This window comes from Lacerta agilis, chromosome 6 (assembly GCF_009819535.1).
Source record: "Lacerta agilis isolate rLacAgi1 chromosome 6, rLacAgi1.pri, whole genome shotgun sequence".
NCBI lineage: Eukaryota > Metazoa > Chordata > Lepidosauria > Squamata > Lacertidae > Lacerta > Lacerta agilis.
The window spans coordinates 29,797,630-29,824,234 of NC_046317.1; the positions used below are offsets into that span (position 1 = coordinate 29,797,630).

At 42.0% G+C, this 26,605-nt stretch overlaps 1 protein-coding gene across 1 annotated transcript in view; it reads right to left on the reverse strand.

Annotated features, from left to right (window-relative positions):
• Window positions 1-5,066, reverse strand: part of PTGFR (prostaglandin F receptor) — a 48,152-nt gene extending 43,086 nt beyond the window's left edge. Inside the window, exon 1 of the mRNA XM_033151750.1 lies at window positions 4,993-5,066. The gene's annotated coding sequence lies outside the window, so the exon portion shown is untranslated. The remainder of the gene's footprint in view (window positions 1-4,992) is intronic.
• Between the last annotated feature and the right edge of the window lie 21,539 nt (window positions 5,067-26,605).

A 26,605-nucleotide genomic window follows, 5' to 3' on the forward strand; every position in this document is an offset into this window, starting at 1 on the left:
TCTGGAGTGGAAATCAGGAATCACTGACACCTGGCTTCATTTGCACATAATACTAAGTGAAACTATGGCTGGAACCACATACAGAAAAAACAATAAATCGCTATAAGGAAAAAAAACTCCCAATGTAAAATCTCATAGGCGATTTTGGCTGCTCTACAGTGCCATCTGGTGTCACATGTTTATAACGCAGTTATAACGTTATAAAATGACTAGTGTAGCCGAGTCCCATGACTAGCATGGAAAAGTGAGTGCACAAATGCAAGTATGAACAGGACTTTTCTCTGATTCTCTGTCTCTAAACTCTAAACTGTCAATGCCTTCCTGACACACCCCTAAAGAACTATAACCCCATAACCATACCCACTGCTTGAAGCTCCACTTATAATGACAGTTGTGTTTTCAAAACACTTTATCATCCCTACTAAAATATACCCTGAATAACATTTCCTCCACATCCCAAAAGGGTGAGGAAATTCCAGCCTTATTCTGTTTCATTAGTTCATCAAAGGTTAAAGTTATCTCTGAATGCAGACTGGGACAGATGATCCACTGAAGCATTTAATGCTTTAAGGAAATGAGCCATGCTTGGATGCACAAACCAATTAGTACACCCAAAACATTGTCCATTTGATGGGGAACTTCATAGGGCCACTGTTTTATAGCTTGCATTGTTACTTAAAATGCACCTTTGCTTTTATAATACCTCATTTTAAAAATCAATTTCATGCGACATGAATTTTTCTTTGGTATGTTCTGATAAAGATTTAAAACAGTCAATCAAACATTTAAGCAAATAATTTCTTTGAGGACGACCATGTTTCCATGTGCTGCTCTGGTTCACCAGAAGCGGATTAGTCATGCTGGCCACATGACCCGGAAGCTGTCTGCGGATAAACGCCAGCTCCCTCGGCCAGTAAAGCGAGATGAGCGCTACAACCCCAGAGTCATTCGCGGCTGGACTTAACAGTCAGGCGTCCCTTTACCTTTACCTATGTTGTCAATAGCATTATTGCAGCAATATAAATTTGACTACTGTGCCATTGGTTGGCCTTGAAAAAGTTTCTTTCCACATACAAGTCAGATTTGAATACTAACAATCAGAAATAAACCCTGTGGAACTGAAAGTTAAAAACTGCTCAAGTGGCCTTTCTGCACCATTGATGTCTTCTTGCAATTTTTTCTTTGATGATCTTAAAAGCGTTGACACTGAGGATGCTTTAGAGATCTAAAAGGCTTCAAGTACCTCTAGCATAAAAATAGGACACTTGCCTTAAAGAGCAATGGACTTCCTTATAATCTCTTGGAGGCTGGAGATTGCAATTTGGGTTATCTATAAAAGCAGAATGTTCATGTACACTTAATTTCTCCAGCTTTTGCTCTCCCTATGCCAGTGTTTCTGAATTTTCATTTTCTTTGCCTATTTTATATGTTGCCTTTGTGTGTTGTGTCACTCCGTATAAAGGAAACTTGCATTTAATCTCCAGCCTATTCCTCTCTGGTGTTTGACTTTCCCCCTACTAAGTATTACCACAATTCCCTCTAAGTGTAGCCTAACGACACCATCCACACTCAAGAGGAAGACAATAGCAATCGTGAGGGGAACCCCAAATTCTACAGAAGTGAGGGGGGGTGGTGGAAATAACCAAAAAAATAGTCCAATGAGCACTGAGCATGATCAGTGGCCATGGAATGCTAGCTGTTGGTGAGTGGTGTGGGGGTAGAGCTATATATATTGCTATATATTTTTGTGTTTTTATATTGTAAGCCACCCTGTGATTCTCGGATGAGCAGTGGTATAGAAATTTAATAAATAATGATAATAATAAAACAATGCAGATTTACGTCAGTGGACTCATAACGATTGCTCATCAAAATTTTAGTCAATAAAGTATCACTAATGAAATCAAAATTGGGAACCAAGTTGGATCTGCTGTGATAATTTCAGCAGTTCCCAACAAAGGAAGGTGACCCCGTTTACAATCTGTATTTAAAAAGCTAGTATTAATTTGCTTATCTCCAGATGGAAATTTTGATGTATTTTGGATGTTTTCCATTTTGTTCCCTCATCATACTTACAATAGGTCTAGCCCATTAGTTCACCATAATGGAATAGCAATTTTTATGGGACAGAATCCAAATAGCTACTTTAAGTGAGCCCAAGGGCTCAGCGTAATTTTTGACTTGCTTTTGTTGAGTAGCGAATCCCTACTACCTCACTGGCAAAATTGCTGTTGAAAGTCACTTCAGTTTCAAAAATAGCTTGCCATCTAACACTGAGAAGGCTGCTCAAGAAACAGAAACCTAAGCCTCCTGGGGCATATAGACATTTCCATTTTCCTCTGCATCCTGGGCTTTAGCGTTTGTGTTAAGAACATTGCAGACAAATGAAAATGGTGCTCAATCTGTCTAGAGCTGTGGATGCCAGCCAACCAGCACCACTTTTATCTAAACTTACACTTACAAGTTGTGTGCAGATAGCATCTCTCATTGTGATTTTGGAAAGTGGTTTTTTTTTGTTTGTTTGTTTGTTTGTTTTTTTGCGGAAATGGGTTGCAAAGTGGGGCATTGTTTCCCATCTAATATCTAGTTGGTTGCATTCCCATTGCTTTCTGGACAGGAGAAGTTATAGTGAGGGTAGCATGGAGCAAATGAACTAGAGGGAGCATCAGAGCAGCTGCGACATGACTGACCAGAGGTCAGGTGAATGATGACACCCTACCATGCCGTCAGCAAGTCCTTATATGCACGCTGGCTCTGCTGCCAAGAATAAAGGAGTGAGAAGGGCAGACATACCTCCTATGTGGCCTGTCCACATGTTCATATTGTATGAATGGGGCTCATGACAAACAATGCAGGCAGGCACACTTCCTTCTGCAGAATATCTGTGCCTCACAACCCCAAAAGTTCATGTCTACAAGGAGTTAAACAAGCCAACTTCATATCTGCTCTGCTTGTTTTGATACGGGCTAGAATTTTGTGATAAACCACAATGTAAGGTTTGTGTGTAATGATAAATTGGGATTAGGGGGAAATGAAACAAAACATTTAAGTTTCTCCTGGCTAAGTGCAAGGAGAACTGGTGAATGTGCTTGTTCCAATTCATGCAGATAGTGTAGCATGCGAATGCAGCAATTATGACCCTGTACTTGTTCAAACTTGCCCAACACCACCACTGGGAAGCATCCACCAAATGAACTGCTAAAAGGAGAAACCATGGGCAGATTTGTGCCATACGAACATTTAAAGCACCTTTTTCAAAGCCAACCAATGGCACAGTAGTCAAATTTATATTGCTGCAATAATGCTATTGACAACATGGCTGTCCTCAAAGAAATTATTTGCTTAAATGTTTGATTGAATGTTTTAAAGCTTTATCAGAATATACCAAAGAAAAATTCATGTCGCATGAAATTGATTTTTAAAATGAGGCATTATAAAAGCAAAGCTGCATTTTAAGTAAAACAGCAAGCTATAAAACAGCGGCCCTATCCAGTTCCCCTACAAGTGTAAAATGGTTTGGGTGTACTAAAAGGCAGCATTTACAGCTTCCCCACCACAGTTATGATTGGGGGGCCAGGGTGGAAAATGCTGTGTGCACACATGTCTCTGCATGTGTGCAAGAGTGTATATATGCATACATACATGGGTCACACTCACTACTGGCATATGACCCTAAGAAAGGTGGCCAGCTGTCAATGCATTCCTCTGGCTAAAAAGAGTTAGCTACACGTGTTGGAAAGTCTTTGTTAGCGACATATACAGGATACTTATTTACAGATGAAAACACAATAAAACCATACCGTAATAAAGACACAAGCCATCAGACAAGCCAGATAAAAGCCAGTGCAATAAAATACTGTACAAAGCAGAGAAATAAAACAACCCTCAAACGAAACACTAAAAAAGAAGGTGCCCGAGAGTGAGAAACAACAATGTCACAGAAATCTCTCAAAGCAACAAATGTGTATAGGAACTTAGACATGATCTCCTGGATTGCGAGCTGTTTCATATTTCCTCGGAAACAAAGCTGGATAATTTCCCCCAGTTAGCAACTGTAGATCCCGTTATAGTATCTTGTTTTAACACAATGTGGAGGAGGCCTCAACAGGTTGCTGCATTTCAAGCCACATGGATCAAACTCTTGAGTTCCTATACCAATAATGACCGTTCCCCACATATGTTTTCCAGAGCTAGCCCAACCCCCACACATGCTGGATAACCCTGAATTTACCCAGTTCCCCAGCTGGGGGCCTGGGAAGGATAAACACCCAATGCCTGAGCCAAGGTCTCCCTACATATGAATCTTAATAAAGTTGTGGCCAATTTTAATCCCATAGAACGTTGTCTTGTGTCATTATTCCTCTCAGGGGCTGCCTGGGGGTTTGGGGGACTCCGCCTGACCACGCAATTTAGGAACTTTCACCACTGTAATGAAGCAGAGTTTTACTGCCTGTGCAATTTTTCTGAATACTGTATGGAAAGGCACATGAATCTGACCTTTGGCATGAGTTTGTAAGTAAACCATTTTTTAGCTTTCCAAATGCCTGGCCTTTTTCTATGATAGAGGAAGAGGGATGTTTTGGAACTCAGAAGGGCATATTTTAAAGGTCCAACAGTCTATATTTCCACACTTTGCTGCATGTTCCATAATTTTAAATCTCTGCTGGAGTTCTCTAACTAAAGAATACTTGCCCCAAACCCAGATCTTGTCATCAAGGGAATTCTTTTTTCTATATATAGATTCTTCCTTGCACCAATATAATATACTAATGTATTTTATGTTTCAATTTGAGCAGAATCAAAAATTTAAGGAGGAATAAACCACCATTACAAATTAAATACCTGGTATTGTCCTCCTATAAAACTTTAAATCACTTGGCCCAAAGACAATATATTTGTTACTCCTAAGGACTGTCATGAAAATAGACAATTTGGTTATCATAAATCCTTCTAACATGACATAAAAAGTTTGCATAGTGTAAAAATACAAACCTATGATCCAAAGGTAACATTTTCTACTTTGAAAGCAGATGACTCTCTGCTTTTGTTGTTTAAGATAATGCTGCTGCTTGCAATTTGAGGCCATCGCTGAGGTCTTATATAGGGAAATGGAAGTCAGCTGTCAATTCATACATTACCAACAGATGTGATTCTCAAAGTAGGCATTAAAGTAGAACTATTACTCATAAGTAGAACTATATTTACATCTACAGTTTTTAAAGAGTCAGGGAAATGCTGGTGAAAACACTTATATAAATACAGATGAATCCATTTTGTCACTTAAACCAGCAAGGAACATAACAAGTCCAAGGGAAATGTTTTGTATGGAATAGCATGATAAAATAAAAAACAGAAGCTTTGTAAACACAGATGTAAATACAGTATTGAATGTCTACTAATCCTATCAGTTCTTAACATGGACTCTAAAGTTACCCCTTTTGATAAATCCTCATTGTGTAGGTCTTGAGAACTGATCATTTATTGAGAACTGAGATTTATGAACTTTATCGCAAGAATGCAATACTCCATATGCTAACCATACCTTATTATTTATAATCCCAAAGCACTTGCCAATGAAATACAATAATCAATAGTTGGATCTGCAGCACCAGCTTCTTACAATAAGCACTGGAAGGGATTCTGTTCATTTCTTTTCAGGGTATTCTTGTTGGACCTATTTAGACATAGTGTTCCTCATAGACCATTCTAAATGAGTCACAGGGTATCCAGAGGGTCCCAGTAATATCTATTCAGGATCCAGTGACCTCAGTCTGAGTTCATGTAGCCATATAATGGGTAAACAACAAGATAATGATGTTCCTGTAAGACAGGTGACTATGCTTCTTCTATCTGATGGCAGCACCGATTCCTATTGTTTACAATGCATTTGCATTTAGTCATCTGTTCCTTCCTCTGTTTCTGTCTGGAAAATGGTATCCTGAGCTTGGGCTATTTGGAAGTAATTTACAGGTATGGCTTAGGTTAAAATCCTATATACATTTTACAGGGAGGGAGTCGTAGCCCTATAGTAGCATTCTAACTTGAGTGAGGGTCCCCTCTGGAGCTCAAGTGATACAGCTTAATGGGCTACACCAAATCCCAGTGGAATCAGAGACTTGGTTTGAACAGAATCCATGATCTCATTTTATCTGGCCCCATTATTTTTCCTACAGGCCATGCTCTTGGAGTAGCTGCTGCCGGTGCTGATGATGCTGGATGCACTTCTCAAATGTAATTCAGAACCGCAGTGATATCAGCAAAGCACTCTCAGGCCTACAGCTAGCAGCCAGGAACAGCAGAATGTTTTAAATGAACTGAATCACTTGGGGAGTCATTTCAAGAAGACATTGATGGCATCATTGTCTTATCTCCAGGCACACTAATAATACTCACACATTACCTTAACTCTCCCCCAAGCACTGGGGCAGGGCAGTGCACCAATAACATATCACAAGATAATCTCTCTTTTTAACATGGAGAGTTTTAAAACATAAATAGCAGCCGTGGGAGAGCCTGAGCAGTCTGAGACTATGGAAGCAGAAAAGGGGAAGTTTACTTTCTCTCTCTCTCTCTCTCTCTCTCTCTCTCTCTCTCTCTCTCTCTCTCATGGTCCCAACAAAAATTGCCTCTGTAAAGTAGTTGTTTGTAGTTAAAGCAGAGCTGGGAAGTCTATGGTTCTCCAAATGCTGCTGAACTACAACTCGAATCATTCCTAGATATTGGCCTCGCTTGCTGGGACTGATGGAAGTTGCAATTCAGCAACATCCAGGGGCCCAAAGATTTCCCATAACTGATGTAAAGAGAAGCATTATTGGTATGAATGGGAACTTTCCTTGGTATTCAAAGAGCACCTTCCAAAATGTGGAACATACCGATTCAGATCATTAGTTCTTCTACCTTAATACTGACTATGCTAAGCGCAGCGAAGACCTGACCCATTTCACCACCTGTATCAAAACAGGAAGGTGCCAATCCACCATTGCGTTCATGCCAAAGCCTGCCTTACCTGGGTCACACGATGACGGCGGTTTCCCGTGAGATCTTGTGGAGTCTTCTGCTTCTACTGAGTTATTGTCCTTTGCCAGGACCCCAGCCTGGAGGAAAAAATAGATAAGTCCCATTCCCTACCTCCCATTATTCCAAATCTTGCTCAGGCTTCCCTGTGGCTGCTATTTACATAATGCACATTTTTGTTAACAAGAGTATCATTGTGTCTAATATGGCTGCTAACTCATGCCTGAGGAGTGCAGACTGAGGAGCAAAAGGAAAGACATCTGGTGAAGTCTCATTTGCTATTCCCGTTGCAGATGATGATGGTTACAGAATTGTCTGCGATATTTCAGCCCTCTAAGAGGATAGCAGTCAATAGTGCTGGTTCTTCCATTTACAAATGGGATTTAAATAAACAAAGTTGCAAATCTCCCCTTAATGGCACATCTATCAGTACCTTTCGCATAAACCTCCCACGTCTTTGTTCAGCTACTCGAATGTATTCACCTACCGGTATGTTTGGCTTCAGTTATATAAGAAACTTAGCATCTCTCTGTCCTGAGATAATAAAAGAATAGCATAATGCAAGACCTGTACTCTTTGCCTTATTTAGCAGCAGACATCAATACAAAAGTCTAGCATCAATTACTTCAGTTCTACCACTATTAAAATGAGATAAGCATCACTCCAATACACTTAAGAGGTGTGAAGAGCTGTTTCTTGATCAAGTATTGAAAGGTGTACTAAATCAATTACCTATCTGAAGTGTTTGGATTGTTTTGTTTTGTTTTGTTTTAAAAAGAGAGAATTGATTCATAGTCATTAAGCAACCAGAGTTGCCTTGAGTACTGAGTGTTACTTTTAGAAAAATTATCCACTGAAGAGAGCACTCAAGAAGTGAGGAAACTGAGTAGAAAGATCTCCTGCCTTTCTAACTTATCCCAAGCATGCTTGCCTTACGCAAATAGACCTGGGCAGGCCGCAGGCTGGGTCTTCCTGTTATATACCTACTGGGATTGACAAGACACCTGACCCTCATCTGAATCTCATAGCTCTCCTGATGAGTGTTTTGGTCTGCAGGATGAGACTGCCCACCAGGCACTCTACTATTCATATTAGGCCCCAGTGGTTTTCTTACAATCCCCTTCTCAATGAATTAATCAATTTTAATCTAGCATGTAAATTCTCTCTACTGCTCTCTACTACTGCTCTCACTTCATTACAAACAGTGTTTCTACCTGCAACAGCTTGAGCAAACCTCCTCCTCCTCCTTTCACAGATATTTTGTTGCCATTTGCAACTGTAGCTGCCTCTGATGGGTTATCATTTAACTCTTTGGGGGGGGGGAATTAGCATCACACGTCATGTGCATGGAAGTTTCCGAATCAATTAACCAACTAGAAGGGTTACTGTTAATAGCACCAGTTTTCCTATAACTTGATGTTGCTGGATAGTTCTGATTAACTGCAAAAGCATTTTTAGTTTGCTTTCTGTTGCCACCCTGGAACTTTTCTTTATTAGTGCCACTTTGTGCATCCTGGCCTGGAAGCCAGAAGGGATACAATTTATGAGCTTTCTCTATTATCTGCACAGCAGGGGGTGTTCAATCAACAGTGCAAAGACTGAGCTGGTTACCTGCTTTCTGCAATAGGGGTCGCTGTTTCTTAGTACTGTACCCGGTTGGTTAGCTGTCAGATTCTAGAGCTCCCTATTGGTGGCTCTTAGGTAATTATCAAAATACAGAGTCCATTCATAAAACATAGTGTTCATTCATAAAGCAGTAACATAAATCTCCACTGGTACATATTGGGTATATATTTCAGCGGTTGAACATACAGGTTTATGGCTGTGCTGTAATGTAGTGCTTATGCAACTGTGAATAAAAAGTGGCTGGGCTCATCATCCTGGGGTTTGGCAGGGGGAGGTGACAAAACTGATTTCCAATAAGTGCCCCCCTTTATTTCCATAACAAGTTCTTGAGTCTGTACTCTGAATAGTGACACCAGGGACCTAGAAGGTGCAGGGCTTGTCAGTCCAACCCCTGCACAGTCTCATCAGGGCTGACCTTAAGGCAATTTGAGCAATTTGGCCAAATTGGACCCAGTGGGCCACTCCTATATTGTTGTAAGACACCGCAGAGGGCTGCGGGTGGTGCTGTGGTCTAAACCACTGAGCCTAGGGCTTGCCGATCAGAAGGCCAGCAGTTTGAATCCCCGTGACGGGGTGAGCTCCCGTTGTTTGGTCCCAGCTCCTGCCCACCTAGCAGTTTGAAAGCATGTCAGAGTGCAAGTTGATAAATAGGTATCACTCTGGCGGGAAGGTAAACGGCGTTTCCGTGTGCTGCTCTGGTTCACCAGAAGCGGCTTAGTCATGCTGGCCACATGACCCGGAAGCTGTCTGTGGACAAACGGCAGCTTCCTCGGCCTATAGAGCAAGATGAGCTCCACAACCCCAGAGTCGTCCGCAACTGGACCTAATGGTCAGGGGTACCTTTACCTTTAAGACACCATGGGTTGGTGAAAGGCAGGTAGGAAATACAAATAAGAACACATGAAGAGCCTGCTGGATCAGGCTAGTATCCTGTTGTCACAGTGACCAAGCAGATGCCGATGGGAAGCCCATAAGAAGGGCCTGAGTGCAACAGCACTCTTCCCATTTGTGATTCCTAGGTTCTGCTTGCCACCCCGCTGCCAGTCCTCCACTCTCCGCCAACTCTCCCCTTCCATTCTCCAGCTCCCACTCATGATTCCCACCTACTGCCATTCAGAGGCATACTGCCTCCAACAGTGAAGGGAAAACATCAGTCACGCACAGTGGATCCACCCAGTGGCGTAGGAAGGGGGGAAGGGGGCGGGGCACCCCAGATACCACCCTGGAGAGGGTGACACTCTGGGCGCCCCTCCCTGGCTCACCTCTGCCCGGGCTTGTTCGGGGCTCGCCCGCTGGCAGCACGCCGCTACGGGGGTTCTCCTGCTGGCAGTATGCTGCTACGGAGTGTTGCGCGCCGCCGCCAGGCCCTGAGCAAGCCGCAGAGTGAGGCCTCCCCACCCGGGGCTCGCCTGCCAGCAGTGCACCACTCCCAGCACACGTGCGCAGCATGCGTGCTGGGAGCGAAACCACGCCCCCGGGTGCTTCCAGGTTTGCCACCCCGGGTGGCCAGGCGGCTTCCTCCACCCTTGAATCCACCCTGCTGTGGAGTTGCAGGGGCCTTCTCCATGATCTCTGCCTGGTTTGGCAGTGGTTCCAAGTCCACACTAATCTTCTTTCCTTTTCAGCCATAAGGATTGCATACAGAGTCTCTAGCTTGCCCTGGTCACAGTCAATCAAATTTCTTGACATAATGGAGGAAATTCACTGCTTAAGGTCAACTTTTTAACAACAGGTTCTAGGACTTATTTCCAGAAAATAAACTGCTCTTTCCCACAGTACATAGGGAAACACAGGAAGCATAGGGGAATATATTTATTTCCTATTGTTTCCAAAGAAAGAAGATGCCCTGGTGTTGTTGGCTGTGCTTTTCCATTTATATTTTTAGTTTTGAAATAAAGCTGGCCAGCCATTCAGTTTTCTCTTTCCATTTGATTAAGACATATAGAACTGGTATCTTTCTACTGCAAAATATAAGCCCGCATTAATTTGCAGAGCATTAACAAAAGAGCAAGGGGGTGGGAGGGCTGAAAGAAGCAGGACTTCTTCATTTTGCAACAGAATAATTTAGTGCTTTTATGATTCATTGTATCTTAGGTCTGAAAGAAGTGACTTCATGCACCATAGAAATCTAATCCCAAAAGGCCTCTCCTCTTCACGGACGGGAGGTGCACTGGCGGAGGAAGAGGAGTGTGAGGGGGGAGCGCACCACCCCCAGCAGTGTGATCCCGGCAGGGTGTGATCGTGGCTTTCCCCCAGCCTGCGCTGGGCACCCCACCCGCACAGGCTGCTCGCTCCGCCCCAGGATGCATGCCACGCCCCTGCAGGCAGCGCCCCCTGCCCCCAGGACACGTGCCAGCCCTGCCCACACCTGCTTTCTGCCTCCTGGTGCTGGAGCATGAAGCTCCGCCAGTGGGGAGGTGTTGTGAGCAGGAACCGCTTCCCGCACTCACAGGGGCCGTAACTCAGCCCCCTGCACCACTGAGTCCTGTGCCCGTGTCACGCTCACTAGCCAGCCTATACGCCTGCATAGGGGCATGGCTTAGCTGTATTTGAAAGACCGCGGGCACACAGACTCTCCCTTCTTGTTCCTGGCTATCCAGTGGTCATGGTTCCTGTCTGATGCCCTGGTGGCGGCTAGGGTCATTGCTTGACCCTCTGGTGACTCTAGGGGAAAGCTTCCAGTTGATTTGCATCAACAAGCTCCCCCTACTGGTTGTTAACCCTTGTGTGACTCCTGGCAGAGCAGGCAGGAGTCAAGTATAGTCTGTCTGATCCAATGCCTAAGCCAATACCACTCACATTCTGTAACCAATAAAGTTGTGGCCTTCTCAGCCCATTAACCTAAATACTGGTGTCCATGTGTATTATTTTATCTCCAAGCAGGGGTTGCCCTTGACTCGCAACAAATGATTGTCAATTACAACCAAATAAAATCTACACCTGTACATTATAGTGCACATTTTTTAAAACATCTGTACAGCAGGAGATTAGCACTTTGGAAGGTTTTATTTAGTTCTACACTAATTTGAAGTTACACCACCATTTGTTTTACACTATTTATTGCTGTGCATGTGGTAATGAACAATCGCTGGAGTTTTATTAGCTGCTTTTTGCTGGTAATGATAAATCTCATGCAGAAGTGAAAACTTTGTTTTATGACACAGCATCTCTTTTATGATATATCTAACCACTGAGCAGGTCTCCTTCTGTGCAGTGAGGGACACCAGCTTTAATCATGCAATCAAACTTGGAAGAAAGAAAAAATGCTATTATTAACTAGCGCTTTTATGTGGGTTTCATGATGCTTCAAGAATTATTGCCGTCAAGGGCAGGGTGAAAACCCTTTATACTCTGGTTCATATCTCTGAACAGGAAGATGCCATGTGCTGTTCTTCATCTCTTTCCTGACTTATTTATGCAGTGTTTCCTTGGCTTCTGAAACTATGGCTGACTTCGGTGAGGTCACTGGCTGTTTTCGAATGATCCTATCTTGGCTTAATAAGTAGCCTGTTTCAGGTTATCGCATCCCGGCTTAATGAAGTGAGATACAGAAGAGTCTCCGGTTAAGCTCAGCTAGTGTGAGGGACTTATGCTAGAGTATATCTGGCTCAGCTGGGGTGATGGATCTACACTTGCATAGCTCCAACTCAGCCAGGAAAGCCCAAGATCTGCTGGACCCAAAAGTTCTCATCCTGACAGTGCTTGGGTTAATATTTTTACAACCAGAATGCTCTTTATTATTTATTGATTTATACTCTGCCATGCTGCACAGGACTCACAATGTAACGTCTATTAAGCAGATGGGCTTAAACAGAGACATATCTTCCTGGCTGGCACCTGAATTCTCACCCTGCCGCCCCCATCCCAACCTTGTTGACGTAAAAGGGGGGGGGGGGAATTCACGCACAAACACACAGCCTCTCTCCATCCCATGAACAGCTTTTTCTGTTTATGAACTCAAATTCCTGATTTCCACTAGAAATTCTCTTCCCACAATCTTCAAATTTGGGTCTGATTAAAGTGTGTGAAACCCTCCAGATTGAATCTCCCACAATTCACCATGCCATCCCATATGCGGCTTGGCGGGCTTTCGGCTGGAGTGCTGGCTGCTTTTATGAGGCAATAATAATAATATATATAGTTATCAAGCGCCTAGAAGACTAGGCACTGTACAAAAGTTAATTGTCCCGTAGTCCTCGCCCCCACAGGCTCACAGTTTAAATCAGACAAGACACATAAAGATCACGGAGAGTGAAGGGAAATGAAAAACAGGTGGCGAGGCATCGAGCTGATACAAAGCGTATGAAAGGCAAGGATACATTTTGAGGCAAATTTTGCAAGAAGGTGCATGATTCTTGAAAGGTGAGGGGAAATTATCGCAATAAGATGCCGCAAGAGAAAATGGATACATATTAAAAACAAAAATTGAGGAAAACTTAAAATATTGTAGGCTACTTCTCGGGCATCGAGGTGTCTTGAAAATAGCCAAAAAATACCACATGAGCACCGTAGAGCAGGGCAACATCCTATGGAGTGTTTAGCTTGTCCTGGCGGCCATATTTTCTTTGTATTGGAGACCCCAGTTTGCAGTACTAGATTCTTGAAAGCCCCTTCAGTTCTAAAAGAGGACTCGTAACATTCAAAAAACTATCCTTATCAGCCAGGGATGCATTTTTTTTCCAGCAACAATAGCTGAAATGAGGCATGCCAGACATATGTATGATGTACCAGACATAAGATCCTATTTAGTATTATGACGGTGAAGCTGCAGAGATCCCCAGCAAACACAAAAGAGCTGTCTATTTTACTGTAGGATGGGAACTGGACATCTAGACTGGGCTGCAGATTCCTCACTAGTGGGCTAGAATGAAGAGATGGTATACACAGTTAAGTGTTTATTTAATGAAGAAACAGATAAGTAACACACCAGCTTGCTTTTTTTTAAAAAAAGAGAGAGGTTTGAAGGTTATTATAGGTCTCTGCTAATGCCAAGATCCAATTGAATTGAGACTTAAGATTATTTAATTTCTAGCAGTCTAAACAAGAGCAGGGATGAGATCAAAAGGCACTAGAAGAGTTTCTGGCTTTATAAAACTCTGCTAGTTGGCATCAATAATGGATTTTTTCCCTCTCTTGGAAGCCAACTTAAATAGCATGGGCAGATGGGCTTAAATAGAGACATACCAACGATGCAAAGTTTTTAAAAGGTACCGGATGTCATTTGGAATGTGCTAGGCAATTTGCACTTTGCTTCAAAACTGACTCTTCTGTCTTGGATCATTTTCCGTCCTTCTTACTAAAGAGTCTAGAGATTTTTAAGAAGGGCACATGGCATTTATCCAGTGTAGCTTGAAGCAGCGTCTAGTGTGGAAGAGACAAACATCCATTCATCAAAACTTGGGTTTTGTTCCCCTTTATTTATTTATTTTCTGCTGAGCTTCAGTGCAGCATTGTGCCTTCAATAATAAACAATTGGACCCCAAATTAAAGAGTTGTCTTGAACTTCATATGTATTGTAAAAGATGAGTCCCCTTCAGTTTTATAAACTTCCTCTGTCAAAGGCCAGGAGGCTATTAACTTTAATTTTTTTAAAAAAGTGTGGGGAAGGAGCATATCTATGCAGTGGTGACTGATAACATTCTGAATTGATAGGGTTGCAGCTTTTTAATTTTTAAGTTTTCTGCACAATAGGATGTGTGAAGCACTTATTTAAGCTATTGTCTTCACACTGAAATGATCTATTAGCCAGTGTGGTGTAGTGGTTAAGAGCGGTAGACTCGTTATCTGGGGAACCGGGTTCGCGTCTCCACTCTTCCACATGCAGCTGATGGGTGACCTTGGGCTAGTCACACTTCTTTGAAGTCTCTCAGCCCCACTCACCTCACAGAGTGTTTGTTGTGGGGGAGGAAGGGAAAGGAGAATGTTAGCCGCTTTGAGACTCCTTCGGGTAGTGATAAAGCGGGATATCAAATCCAAACTCTTCTTCTTCTTCTTCTTCTTCTCTGCACATCTATGGTCAGGGAAAGAGCTTCCATGCAGAGGATCCAAGTATGATTTTCAGACATGATTGACTCAAGGGTCGTGGGTTCAAGCCCCATTGCATTGCAGAGAGTCTCCTGCCCTTAAATAACCGTGTTTTTGGTTTTACTTACTGTTTTAACTGCTTTAAATGTGTTGTTTCAGGGGGCTTGTTTTATTGATCATTTTAATTGTAGGTATTAATTTTCATGTTCTGATGAAATTGTTTAATTGTATATTTTAATTATGTGTGGCTGTCTGTAATTGGCTTTACACACGTAAACCACTTGGAAGTCACCTTGGCAATTAAGCCGGGTGGGTGGGTGTGTATTACTAAGTAAGTCACTATTATTTCCATTTTACATTCCCCTTCCCCTCTAGAACAGCCCTAGAAGCTGACTGCACAATTTTTGCAATATGAGCTGGTCCCAGTCATCCCTGTCCACGCATCTTTGTGGATGCACAGAGAATCAGCACATCATGAAGCCTATGGGGGGACAGGGGGCAGGTGGGTGTGGTGGACTCCCTAGTCCTGAATGGGGTAACTGTGGGGTAACTGTGCCCCTGAAGGACCAGGTGCACAGCCTGGGAGCCATTTTGGACTCACAGCTGTCCATGGAGGTGCAGGTTAATTGTGTGTCCAGAGCAGCTGTCTACCAGCTCCATCTGGTACACAAGCTAAGACCCTACCTGCCCATGGACTGTCTAGCCAGAGTGGTGCATGCTCCAAGACCCACTTAGACTACTGCAATGCGCTCTATGTGGGGCTACCTTTGAAGGTGACCCAGAAACTGCAATTAATCCAGAATGCGGCAGCTAGACTGGTGACTGGGAGTGGTCGCCGAGACCACATAACACCGGTCCTGAGAGATCTGCATTGGCTCCTAGTACGTTTCCGAGCACAATTCAAAGTGTTGGTGCTGGCCTTTAAAGCCCTAAACAGCCTCGGTCCTGTATACCTGAAGGAGGGTCTCCACCCCCTATCGTTCAGCCCGGACACTAAAGCCCAGCGCCGAGGGCCTTCTGGTGGTTCCCTCATTGCAAAAAGTGAGGTTACAGGGAACCAGGCAGAGGGCCTTCTCAGTTGTGACACCTGCCCTGTGGAATGCCTTCCCATCAAGGAAATAAACAACTATCAGACTTTTAGAAGACATCTGAAGGCATCCCTGTTTAGGGAAGTTTTAAATATTAAATGCTGTATTGATTTTAACACTCGATTGGGAGCCGCCCAGAGTGGCTGGGGAAACTCAGCCAAGTGGGCGGACTATAAATAAATTATTATTATTATTATTATTATTATTATTATTATTATTATTATTATTATAGATCATATGACCTGTGGCAGTCAGGTGCACTTCATGATGCAACCCTATTCCCAGTGAAGATGAGCACCTTGACAGGTTACTAGCAGCGCACTGGAAGCCAACAAGAGATGAGACCGTGGATTTAAAAAGTAATGTGGGGTGCATCATGCCTGGAAAAATTCATTGATTCTTGTTTCACAATCAAGGACAGGCAACAAGAGAAAGATGTTTCTAATGAGGAAATGGAAGCATGCACTCCTTCATACATAACAGAATTATTACTTAAGAAGAACGGTTGAGCAACGTCTTGCAAGGAAATTCCTGATTATGAGAAATCATTTCCTAAGGGATTTTGTATGCTTTTAAATATATTACATGCGTTTGTTGGGGAAGCATGTCAAATGCTTCAAAGCAGCTGGATATTTTTTTTCCTTGTTAAACATTTTAAAGGGTAAATTAAAATAATATAAACAATGGTTTGCCCAGAGGCTTACAATGTAAGAATGACCCCATTATATACCTAAACAATGATGTTCTGAGAGTTAGGCTCCCTTTTTTAAGCTTGGGGCCTAAATGAAGCTAACTGTCTTAGATTACTTCTGTTAATTTCTGCTGCCTATGTGATGCAGACTGGAAATTATCCCAAACTCATTATGTCAACACGAGCCTTTTAGTTCGTTTGGGTGAGCTCATTTGTTGACAGACTTCCATCACAAAGAACCGAGCCATGCATGCTAAGTGTGAGAAAGACTAGGAAACACACCACAATGTTTATTAAGTTGCTATAATTATTAAAGTTTGGGATTTACACACCCACTCACAGCAAATGATATGTCATCAATTGATGCTGCATGCACCATTGTTTAATAGATAGATAAGCTAAGAATGATAAGAATGGTTTAATAAGCCATATTGTGCACAAGCTGTGTGCTAAGACATGCAGCCTAATTGATCTCACTTCACTTCTCCCATGGATTGAGCAGGCAAACAAACAAGGAATGCGATGGCTTAACATTATGTCCAAAGCACTGAGTTGGTTTGTTCTGCTCTAATAAGCCGAGATTCATAAGCCAATAATGAGCTATCATTTAAGGCTGCCTAGCAATTCTGGTTCATTAGGGCAAAACAAACCACAATCTTGTGGTACCAATGCGACTTCTTTTTTTGCTTTGGCCATCATTTCAGCACTACTAGAGGTGATATTGGTCTTGGAGGATAGGCCTAGGAGTAGCTGTAGGCACTGAGAGCTAAAACATGCCCCCCCGATGATCAACTGGTGAGGTTGGCTAACTTTTCGCCCCTTGAAAACTGCATAGCACACATAGATGTCCCTTAGCATCTATGATAAGGGGAAAGTGGTGGAAAGAAATTCCTTGACTTCCAGTTCTTAAGCTGTGTTTGTAGACATAGAAATTAATAACATCAGGTCATTGTTAGACATAACAACTGAAATAATCAAGATGGTTTCTCAGCACAGTATTTTCATAGACCGAGTGAGTAGCACTTAGTTCCCATTAAAATCAATGGGACTGATGTTATGAATAAGTCCTTCCATCGATTCCAATGGGATCTAAGTTCAACTAACGTAATCAGAATCTGGCCTCTTTGTACACATATGGTTACTTTAATAAAGGGTTTTTTTTAAAAAAAAATCCATATTAGTTCAATAGCATGGAAAGGAAGTTCACTACAGCAGCTTGTGTTTTGAAAAAAGAAGAAACACTATGTTCTGGCTGTCAAAACGGAGGTATGTTATTCCAATGTGCCATTTCACAGAACAGAAAGCAGGTCTGCTATTAATTTTTAATTCAACAGGCGTTTTGACAGAAATAGTTATTTGTGTAGAACTAGAGCTTTAATGCTAATTTTATTTTCTACTCAGAGAGCAATCCTAACTCCGTACCCCAGCCCAATGGGGCTTTATTTAGCTGCAGGGTCACTGCTACAGCTCTGCCCCACACAGTAGTTGGGGTGGAAGATGGGAACAGGCAGATCACTGAGCCAGCCTGGAGTGCTATTTCATTTAACTGCCAAACTAAAAAGAAACAACAAGCTGAAGTGCTAAGATTTAAGGCTGTTCCACTGCATGGGAGTCATGGGGGGATATTAGTTCAATTCCAAAAGCTACACTCCAACACTGAAATCAATGCACATAACTAGCTTTACATTTGTACTGGATTGTGTACAAATACTCTTATTTAGTTATAGAGGTCATGCATAACCATACAATTTTCTAGTTTTCTTCCAAATGTATTACAAGGGGATAGCCTTGAGTGAAGCAGGCCAGTGTTTCCCAACTTGGCATCCTCCAAATGTTTGGGGCAACAATTCTCACCGGGGGGGGGGGGGAGGCATGAAATGGAATTTGCTCCAACCCTGAATAACACAAAATGCAGAAAATTGAACAGGGCACCTTCCACACAATGAAAATATCATGGAACCCTTTAAGAGCTCTCACAAATGTTGCTTGTTGTTTGTTGTTTGGGTTTTTTTTATTTTGTTGAATGGAAGGAAAAGTGGTTTGATGGTTGCAGTATTACAGAGCAGTGATGGGATGATAACACTGTTGTGTGGATGCATGCAGAAAAATAAACAAATAAATAAACCCCCAGCACATATAGTACAGTACTACAAATGGTATGCATGAAAGGGTTCCAAGCATAAGTGTGACTGACATCAATAAAAGTCCCATAAGGGGGGGGGGCACTTAAAAGCATGCAAGCACGGGCAAGCTTGGAATTCAGCCACTGAAATAAGTGCTGTGAAACTGGATGAAAAATCACACCAGACCTTTAAAAAGCAAGAGCGGCCTTTTACATTCAATTTACAAGTCAATAAAATACATCTTGATGCAGTGTTCCAAGAACCATCCCAGGGCACAAATTCAATTCCGCCTCAGATTAGAATGTCATCTACCAAATTATGAGTAACATGGACTAGTGTTTGCACCATAATTTCAGAATAATAGGAATACTGTTCAGTTGTCACCCTACTTATATTTTGAAATTTGCTTCAGTGGCTAATATTATAAAGGAGCACACTCTCCACCTTTTGTTGAATAGTCAGTGCATTCATGCTATGTGGTTTTATGCATAAGGACAATTTCCCCCACATGATCCTTTTGAGCTGTCGACAACATGTGCTTTCGTTAGAAGGGAACAGCACAGCAGCAAAAGAACTGTGCAGAATATGAGCCAATTCGAAATGTAGGCCTCTTAAGCCTGCTTGTACCTAAATGTAAACCTGCAAGAGACGTATCAAGCTGATAGGGACATTGTCCCTATGCCAGTCTAATACAGCATGGCGTTGGCAGAATTCTAATGGTAATTACCTCTATTCCATAATAATACAGTACGGGGATGGAGCTAAGGGGAGGGAAAAGGGAATCTTAACACACAATAACAAAGCTATGCAGGTGGGGGAAAGGGAGTTTCATAGTACCATGTAATTTGAACTAAAAAGTACACTTGGAAGTTTGTTCTGAAATTACCGGTACTTCCCCTAAAATAGGTCTGCTCCAAGGTGGCCTACCAAACTGAAACCAGAAATTGCTGGCAGCCTACAAACTCGCTGCAATCTCCTATTGTTACAGGCCCAGGAAGGTGGGAGAAAAGAGGTTATATCAAGTTCTTGGAAGACTGAAGGCTATCCTGGCCAACTATAGAACAACCCAAGTATGTTGCATAACTGGGCAAGTGCCAGGGTCCCTGGGGCCTTGGTAAAAGAAGATGGCAACTGCTGTCCAGGCAATCTATTCTCTTCACTGGACATAAAATGTTGCGACAGGTGCTTCAGCACCACCAGTTGTTCCTGTCACCTTCCCAACGCACTATTCTGCTTCCCCAGTGGATAGATGCTGATCAGCAGCACTGATGCACTTGACACAATTCTTTCCCCCTTTAAGGTCCCAGTGTTGACAGAAGAACCTGGCCAGGTAGTTACAGCAGCCTGCATCTTTTTCTGGTCTCTGCTGCTTGCCTGCCTCCGCCACTCAATACGATCACCAGGGAGGCACTTTGTGAAGGCTGGTTAGTAGCATAACTACTAAATGCTCATTGCAAAATTGATCTGAGGAACAGGAACAAGGAGTTAATTGGGCATCCCAAAAGCACTCTGGGAAGAAGGTGTACACTAATAAAAACAATAAGGAAAGAGTTGTGGGAATACACTTCGTGGGTTTCCTTGAACCTGCGATTATTTGTTTTAAGTTAATGTTAATGTTATGCACTATTTTATGTATTCTTCCGTTTAGAAGTGAAAGCGAGAGCAGGGCTCAGTAGGCGTCTCGCCACTGAGATCCCTCTGCCTAGACTTTTTGGTTCCAGAGGTTTGAATATGTGAATGATCAGTTAATCTGCTTCCCGCCTTTTTTGGGGGCAGCAACAGCGTTCCTATTGGTAAATTTATCGATCATGACGTTGCACTTGGTTGTCAATAAAAGGCTGTGGCTCCCCGTATTAGGCGGACAGTCAGAGTTAGGGTTCAGATGATTTAGATGTAGATAGTTGGGGTTTCGGGGAACGGGTTGGTTGGGTTGGAAGCGCGTGCAGGAGGTAGAGAGGTTAGCTTGCGGAAGACTTGGCGGTTTAGGCTTAGATAGCTTTAGTCTTAGGTAGCCTAGAACTTGCGGAAGAATTGGCGGTTCAGGGTCGGCTAGCCTAGGGAATGTTAGAATAGTTTAGGTATAGAGAAAGGTAATAGCCTATGCGGGTCAGCCAAAGCCATCTAAAAGAAACAGTGATTGTCTGTCTTTATTTCATCTCGATTTTATTTTTCATAGTCTATTGGCGCTTTTGCCTGGCCATAGTCTTGGCCATCTTTTGTTTGGGTACATTAGTAAAGGGGACAACTTAGGAGGTCGCAAGTGATTACAGGTATTTTTTACGAGGCACTTTTCGTCGGACTACTCACGCACCTTCAGATTTAACCTGGCGGACAACGGCCGGTGTGAGTTTAAGCTCTGGAACCATCGGCCGTCCCGTTCGCAGGCTTGGCCGGCGCCCGTGCAGGAACGCATGTGAGGTGCTGGCCGCAGATCCCCGGCAACTGGAATCCCGTGTGCAGTGGGCCTTGCCCTGCACGCGGGAGGCTCCAGCAAAAGAATCCCCGCAAGAGTGAGGCAGCCTTATTAAACCATTCAGCCCTTTGCGCAAAGACAGTCTACATAACAAACCCAACAACAAGCTGCATAGGTACACAATGACTTCTGAGAAAGCTCTCAGTCCATTTATCTGTCTAGTTCATTGGACTTTGCTATGATGAAATCACACTCAAGGCAGCCTGAAATAAAAACATAATTCACCAGAAAATTAAAAAACAACCCTCATAAAATAATCCACAGTAAATCAATATCACAAGGCATCTTAAAAACCAGAATAGCAGCAGCACATAGACAGGGTTGTTGTTTTTTAAAATAAGAAAGGGCAGCCATTAAGTAATCTCAAACTCAGATTATTTATGGCAGTGTTGTAAGAATTTAAGGGAATTATCCCGGTTTCTCACAACAGCAGAGTTAGGAAGCCTATGGCCATCCAGATGTTGCTAGGCAACAGTTCCCATCATCCCTAACCTTTGTCCATGCTGACTTGGACTGATGGGCATTGGATTCAGGGTTTAATAGTCCGTTCCTGTTCCCAGAGAACTTTTGGAATTGTACCTCTGTGAGGGGCATTGTTGTTGTTCAGTCTTTCAGTCGTGTCCGACTCTTCGTGACCCCATGGACCAGAGCATGCCAGGCATGCCTATCTTTCACTGCCTCCCACAGTTTGGCCAAACTCATGCTAGTCGCTTCGAGGACACTGTCCAACAGTCCAACATTGTCCAACTCTTTGAGAACACTGTCCAATAGGGGTCACCTAACAACTCTCTGCTGCATTACCAAACTACAGTTCCCAGAATTATTTTAAAGTGCTATGTTATGGCTTTAAATGTATAGTTTAGATGGAGCCTGTATGAGTGTACACCTGAACAATTAGGTACACAGCTACACAGACTGCATGCTCATTGGATGTAACATGTGAAGACCACTGTAGTCTCTGACTTAAAGTGTTGGCAGATCTGAAATGTTGACTTGGTTGTTATATAATGTTTTAATACAAAGTTACTTTATTTAACTTTAGGTTTTTTTTTAACTGAACATCAAATACAGTGCTGGGTTATCTAGACAGCCAAAGGAAATTGGGGGGGGGCACAATATGCACAAGCACAATTTGCACCTTTTTATATAATTTTTAAAAGTACACAAAATAAACGAACAATCAAAATTGATTTAGAAATGCAGATATTTGTGACGCAGGAGAACTCATCTTCCTTTTAACCGTTTTGATTGTTACAGCAAGGAACTTGCCTATATTTCCAGGAATCTTATGGTCAAAGTCTGCTTTTAAAATTGAAACATAAAATTCATATGAGCTCCTGAAGTGTGAGAAAAGTATGGTGCAGATAAATCAGGATCTTATATCTCTATAAAAAATTACAGTATTGAAGAACAATGGCTAATGTTTCAACTGAGCCATTTTCATAGGGACGAACTCTTCAATGCCAAGGCAGCCTCGTAAATCAACTGCTGTTGGCAAAGCATTAAATCTAACCATTTACAATTCTCTCCTGTATCTAGGAATAATTAATGTTGTTAAATACCTAGTGGGTTGATGATAACCACTACTAGGCTGTAGACAAGGTGAGGAGCTCTCTTTTACCAGAGCTAATGAATTTAGCATAATATTATCTAGAAGTCTCTGTTTAATATACCTGATTGCTTTTTCTCACCAAAGTGGCAGACAATGGAGTATTGATTAGCCAGTGGTGTTAACATTGTTATCAACACATTTTGGCCAAGGCAAAGCATAGTAATCAGGCAAAGCCAAGAATACACAGCCCAAATCTGTTGAGGATTATCTTTCTCAAAAAGGTGGCATACTTTGCTTCTAAAGATTAATTGAGCCACAATAACCAAAGCTGAACTCCATAAATGATCTTGGTAACTATTTTGTCTGTATAGACTCAAAACTGAAGGTACAGTGTGTGTGTGTGTGTGTGTGTGTGTGTGTGTGTTAATGTAGAACCTCAATAGTGCAGCTACAATATTCAGTGCACATGATGTTGTATTTTGGATCTCAAGTAACTAGGGCAATTTGCTCTGCTCCCAGGATATTGCTCAATTGACAGTATATAGACCAGGGGTGGATAGTTCAACTCTCATCCTCCCTAACCATTGGCCATGCTGTCTGGGGCTGATGGAAGTTCCCCATCCCAGGTATATATTAATAGATGTTGGGTCAGCTATACAAGTTAACAGCAGAGAAGTAACAAGACATGAATGGAAGCAAGTTCAGCAACAGCAATTCAGCTTTACTTTATTTTGAGATTCTAGGTAATAAGGGTTTTTTTAAAGGACACTTATTCTGAAGAAACAGGAAAAAAATGTTTCCTCTAATAGTACGCACAGCACCAGAACAAGTAAAGCCACCTAAAAATGTCATCTCATATTACTCTGCACCTTGGGTGCATCTCCACTGAAGCACAAAAAGATCCCGAACCTCTTATCTTTCCATAAAATATTTTGAGTTGGTGCAGTGAGTCACTCTGCAGGGAGCTTAAAAGATTCATTTCTTCACCACTAACATTCTAGTGAGAGAAACGAACGTCTCACAAATGACCTTCCATTTATGTGACATTGATGAAATGCCAATTCTGTATATTACTGAAGCACTGTGTTTGGATAATATTTGTACATACTACAAGAAGATAGTAAATCAGGCAGACACCATTACAACAGCAAGGGCTGCGTTACTGAACGACTTTGCAAAGACAATTACTCTGTGATTGAATAGCTACATGCGATAATACAAAACAGACAGAACTATCCAATACCAAATAAGGACCAGGTATTGCTGCTGTTCCACTCAACAGTAAGGTATACCTTGCAAAGGCAAGAATGGTAGAATCTGCCTTCAGCCATATTCTCAGAAATGTTAGGGGGATTTTTTATTGTTCAATGGCAACTAGAAATCTGGCCCCATGGGGATATTTCACAAGAAAGCTCCACCGTGGCAGAGTGGCGGGACTTGTTACTGTCATAAATTATTGTGAGTGAATAGTCTTTACAGAGTAACCACAGAAATATGATTTATACACGTGATGGAATGGTATCTGCAAAACTATTGTGACTGGGTCGACCCAGTCAGATGGACGGGGTACAAATAATAAAATTATTATTAATTATTAACAGCTAAAGATGCCAGAGTTGTTCATTCATTGACATTCTCAGGGGGAAAAAACAGTGCAAAAGGATTTATTGCACAGGTCCCAATTAAAATGGGATCCCAAGTACATAAACAGGTGAATTTGTTATTTTACATTTTCCCAGAAATGCAGATGTATAAGCATCTTCAATGCTAATAGAACAGAACAATATAGTGTGTGAATTGCAACTGAGACATAATTCAATACACATAAGAATGGTTGGACCTGAATCAACTTTCAGTATATTATCAGATTTCTGTATATCAGTATTAAGCAACTTGACTGCTAAAATATTGTGAATTCTAGGGGGGAGAAGGTAGAGACTAGAGGGGAGAGGTGGAGAGCTAGGAGATTTTGATGTTAAATAAATTGGAGTCAGCTTGGAAAAGCTCAAGATACACGTCGATCTTCACACACCTAGTTGTTATCTCTGAGAAACATAGAAAATAACAGGATATACTTATACGATTTCTTCAAACTTATACAACCCCTTAAAATTTAGCTGATGAAGGTGAATACATCGAAACAGGGCCCTGTCCTGGTTTCTGATCCATAACTGACTTCTGACTTCTGCTCAATGATTGAAACTAAGATCTTCACATCAAACCTGACTATGAACTAACATGAACTTGTCTCTATTCAAAGACTCTCATTTCCAATACTGTAATGGATTATTGTGTTGTACATATCCCTTTGAGTTTGACTTTGTAATCTCTGTTTGAGTTTGTAATCTCTGTCTAAATATATGTATTTGAATGGATTAGTTTTTGTTATAATTTACTATTGATTTGCAAATAGGGACTACTCCCACTATTGAAACTTACATTGGCCAAAGTTCTTGGTGTGTTTATTTCTTGGGAGATTTTGATGAGCAAGTCTTACTTTTAGTCACAGTGAATTGTTTTCCTAACATACTCTAATTACAGTGATTTCGGAGAAAAGTTGCTGACATGTAGAGTTGATCTGCACATGGGTTGCCATGTCCTCTGAGTTTTTGTCTGTGAGAGCCGAGTGTAAGTGGTGGAGCTGCTCTACTGGGGTGGCCTGCTTCTTTCCTAAACTTTCTTTTTCCTAAATAAATAAATAACACTCCAATTCACTTGTTTTCATTCTGCTCCCCCCCCCCCGCGCCCGCTTTTCTGCATTGTAGCCCCCAAACTGATCTCACTGAAATTTGGCGGTATTAACCCACTCTGGAATGTTTCCTTTGCCTGCAAATTTTATCCACTTGTTTGAAAAGGAGAAAATCGTTTTATCCATTTCAAGCTTCCCCATCATAAATAGAGGTTCAGATTTGACAGATCAGATTCAGAACTGAACCGTGAATCAATTCAGAATGACACAGACCAGATCTGAAACAGATTGGGCTGCTTCTAAAGGCAAATCATGTGGTTGCTGCACACCCCTAAGACAGATATTCTTATTTGTACATGGACATGCTGAGACCACTTTTCTCAGAGCTATGGCTTGTCTCAGAGCCATGAGGACTGAGATGTGTGAGTGAGACTGGACATAAAGTACAAAAGCAGTCTTAAATATAAAAATGAAATATGTGGCGCTCTTTAGAAATGAATGTAACTTGGAAAGCGCAGTATTTATGACAATAAACTCAAATCTTGGACTCTGCTTTCTGTCAAGAACTACTAGTCCCAGCTACCCACTGTAACACTCTGTGACCTTTACATTAGGCTTAAGCCTTAGACTCCATGTATAAACAATTAGTACTTTTCACTGAAAACACCCATACTAAGTCAAAACATATGCTATTCTGGAAGGAAAATACAGAACTTACAGGCCTTACTGTGGAGGAAGTCCAGACTGATGAGATGCTTGGCACATATAAATGATTACTCCCGAGAATTCAATTTATAAATCTACAACACATTAAGAGAGAAGAAAACGTACTTTACTCGACTGCATTGTGCACTTGCCATTCAAAACCATTACATGAAGTTGGGTGAATTCTTCAGATGTTCATGACTTCTGAAATAGGATAGATTTCAGCAGACTAATGTTTTTCCTTAGCAGGGTGTATGATGTGCTGCCATAGAGAGTGATGGCAGATTTCCTTTGCGCACAAGTGACTGTTTACTCAACTATTTTACATAACTTTTCTGTTCTTGTTTCTAACTTAATCTGTTACTGACTGTGCAAAAACAGAAAAGAGACAGTGTGGTGCTAGTCTAGAGAACTGGACTCCCTTAGTCCAAGGTATAAGTTCATCTATTTTTTGTCAAGAAGTCATAGTATGGTATTGGTCAAGTCACTACCATAAGAATATAAGGCAGCCTTCCTGGATCCAGCCAAGGATTTAGTCTCCTGCTTCTCCAAAAGCCAACTAAAAGCATCTTATTCTGCTGTTTCCTGGCAAGGCCGCTCCCCTTCCCTGGGAGGCAGTG